The sequence below is a fragment of the Alexandromys fortis genome, unplaced genomic scaffold (genome assembly GCF_014885135.2).
Source record: "Alexandromys fortis isolate MF-2015 unplaced genomic scaffold, M_Fortis_MF-2015_v1.1 scaffold_35, whole genome shotgun sequence".
In the NCBI taxonomy this organism is placed as follows: Eukaryota; Metazoa; Chordata; class Mammalia; order Rodentia; family Cricetidae; genus Alexandromys; species Alexandromys fortis.
Genome location: NW_026067913.1, coordinates 13,814,731 through 13,818,607, shown reverse-complemented (window position 1 = coordinate 13,818,607; position 3,877 = coordinate 13,814,731).

The following is a 3,877-nucleotide window of genomic DNA, read 5'->3' as shown; positions in this document are numbered from 1 at the left end:
GAACTTTAGAGCAAAATGCATGTGATCCCATTTTTGTTGAAGTTTTGAGTGACCTTTCATTCTACTTTACTCATAATCTTGTAATAAATTTAATCTCTTCAATTATGATTGACCAAATTCAATAGAACTGATTCAGCAAGTTTATCTTCTAGGTCAAACATATTTTTAAATGCTGAAAGACTAGTATTCCAGTTATATATGTGTGTGTTTATATACATATGTGTGTGTTACTCCATTTTCTTAAAATCCGATTAAGAAACCATTTATCTTTCTCCTTGTTTGTTCTGAAGTGTTTAAATATTCCCATAAGTACAATTCAGCTATGAAACTTAACCCTGTTTTCTACCTTTTAAAAAGTATCCAACCATTGGCAAGTGTAATAATTTACTTTATTAAACATCTACATAAGACAAACTGTTAAAGAGATTATAATGGTAAAACTGGGCTACTGTTCAAATTTAGACTGTTCCTAAAAGAAAATGGCATAAAATAGAAGTCAATCATCTTTTCCTGTATGTTGTTGGTAAGCAAGATCAATTTTAAGAAAGTGTTCTCAATTCATCACTGAAAATTGCAATATATGCATAGTGTGACTGTGCAATCTAGTCATATCTTCAGCATACCACAGAGTAAGGGTTGTTTAGCATTAGATTTCTGCTCTTGATTAAGATATTGTGTTTGTGTAGCTCATTTAAAAATGTAATATATAATTAAAAATATAGGTAAATAGAGTCACCTATAATACTCAAGCTTGTAGTCATGTTAGTTAGATTTTCTAGATGTACAGAGATATATTTCAGATAGACAGCTATTCTTCAAGCCTTTCAAAGACTCAGAAGGATATAATAGTACCTAAGTAAACAGGAATTATATTGCAAACAACTTCCAAAACCCTAGAATTGACAGAGACATCTCGCTGCCTGGATAGTCACCCAAAGTTTTTCTATATTGTTGGAGCATCTTTAGAGTACAGATAGTATTTGGCATATTTCTCTATGAAGCAGGAAATTTTAAAGAAGTCCAACATATATTGGCAATTAGTCAGTAACGTTCTTCTGTGTCCTGAAGAATGTCTTGCAGACTCTTTTATGAGTAAGGAACCTTGAAGGACTCTCTCGCTTTCTTTAGGCAAGTTTAGCAGTCTTTTCTCTGTGGGTCCTGCATGTCTAGTTCATACAACATAGCATCAAGCAGTCTAGGTAAGAGCAGTTTATTTCCCAAAATATTACCTCTCTCCTCAGCTTTGGAAAGTGTGAGCAAATAAGGATCCAGCCAACCAGTCATAGCTCACTACAAGTGCATCTCCTCCTGTGAGACACACACACACATAGAGAGAGAGAGAGAGAGAGAGAGAGAGAGAGAGAGAGAGAGAGAGAGAGAGAGCACAAAGATTTTGGCTTGAGAAGCAACGGCAGGAGTACAGGTAAGAAATGAAGAATAGTAGACAGAGTGACTTGATTTTACTTTTTGAAAAGAATGAACCTTATCATGAATGTACAGGCTAACAGGTCAGCCTTAAACAATTCTGGAAAGCCTCTATGTACATTTTAAGTATTGAAGTTTCCCGGCAAGCTCATGGCCTGGGCAGAGACTTCCAGAACCATAAAAGCAAGCATTTCTCTTTGTGTGTCTTACTCCGTATATTGGTGACATGATATTATTTTCTGTTACCTCTTTTAAGATTTGTTTACTGACACAAGAGAAAACAAATTTGTACCCTTAAAAAATGGTCGAAGAGATCTCACTAGGTAACATAAATCCTATTTCCTCTACTACTTTAAAACGTATGTTAACTAAAAGCCAGTTAGACAGAGATGAACACAAACACAGCCTCCAGGTTGATGAGCCTGAAGAAAAGGGAGTTCAGGCTTTTCAATGATCAAATATTTATAATGTTTTTCAGCAAGATTGTTTACTAGAATGCAGCACCCACTAAATTTAAGACACATGTCTTAATGTTTGTTTTTCCTTCTAAGAAGTCTTTTCAAGTTGAAGATCATGGTTACCGAGCAAGTTTAGTCTGCTATAGTTTGCTTTCTCCAGGGAGGTGAAATGGGCCTTCTGATGAATGTTTTGTTTGAGTGCATATCACCTGGAACAGAACGATCTGTTTTGGAACTGAAATGCCTTTGATGCAAACTGTTTACTGTCATGTTCCCTCTCCCCAGAGACTCCAAAGTGGGTTTGTTGGTGATCATAGCCTTGCTTGCCAGAGAGACTGTTTAATCAACCTCAGAATCGATCTTTCTGTGACTTTACTTTGCACAGGGGTTGATAAGACAATAACAGTGACCTAGATTAGTATGAATCTGTTTACTGACACCCAAAGCAAATACCTGTAATTTTTGTGCAGATTTTGAAGGTATAAAACATAGGGAACAAAGAACATAAACTCTTAACGTTGAAGTGGATAGTTGTTGCTGAAATAGAAACATATCAATTGAAGTGATAGAAGGAACTTAACTTCAGAAAAATTGTTGACTAAGAATCATTGGTATTTTGTGGTTTTCCAGTCTTCAAAAACACCTGTGTAAGTAGCTCTCACTTGGTAGAACAAAACACTCAAGTTTTTAATGGGAGTACCACAAGTTATCTTGTACTCATTCAGATTTTGTGATTGAATAGAGAGCAGTACTTATGTTTCTATTCATGTAAAACCTATTTCAAATACTCAAATTAAGAAACAATTTTTAGACTTATTTATTTCGCTGCATGTGTATGAGTGTTTTGCCTGCATAAACCTTTCGGGAACACTTGCATAACTGGTGCTTGCAGAAAGGACAGTGAATTTCCTAGAACTGGAGCTACAGACAATTGTGGATGCTGGGAACTCTACTCCAGTTCTCTGGAAAATCAGATTCGTAAGTTCTCCCCTCTCTCAACTTTGAGCAATTGCCTTTATTGAGTTCTTATTTACATTGCTTACTAATAATATGTTATAGGATGTAATTTATGTTTAAAGCATAGTATTTATGTTTGGTTTTAGGTTAATTAAACATTTTTCAAGTAATAAGATTTGAAGATCATTTTTCTCTTTTTGTTTGTTTTACCTTCCTTTATCCCCTCTTTATTAAACATAGATTCTTTTTTCAAACAATGTAATCTGAAGACAGTTCCCCCTCCATCTCCTCCTCCAAATTTTTCCTCCCATCATTTCTCCCATTTGGATCCACTCTGCTTCTGCCTATTATTATAAGAGAACAGGTATCTAGGAAATAACAAAAAAAAAGCATAAGAAAATAAAATACAGTAGCATAAAAGGAAAGCCATCATATTGAAGTTGGTCAAGAAAAGTCAACAGGAAAAAAAAAAAGAAATGAGGGAGTTCCAAGAGAAGGTGTGAGAATCAGAGACCCACTCAGTACAGAGTCATGTGTCCATACCAGTATTAAAAGTACTGAACTGGAAGGTAGAGCTGATAGGCAGAGAACCTCTGGCAGTCCCATGTACACTTTGTTGCTCTTCTTCTTAGTCATTGTCGTTGTTGTCATTGTTGCCAACATTTTTGAATTTTTTTTTTATTTTACTTGTTTGGGTATTTTACCTGCTTGTATATGAAGAACATGTTTTACTATCTGTTTCAAACTTGTTGACTTGGTAACCCAAGATATGTGGAGTCTAGCACATTCTCACAATGTGAATAACTAATTACCTCAGCTGTATCCCTTTAGAGGAAATGCGTAACTAATACTTAACTTCATTGTCAGATATGTTGAGATTGAAAACCACGCTGTCATATTCAAAAGTAAGTCCTTACAGTCATATTCCCTAAGGTGGATATTACAAATACCAAAATGTGGATTTCAGTACAGAGAATGGTAGAGACTTTTGTCTAAAATGTATAAGACTTTGGGTTATATTTCTAGCACTACAAAAA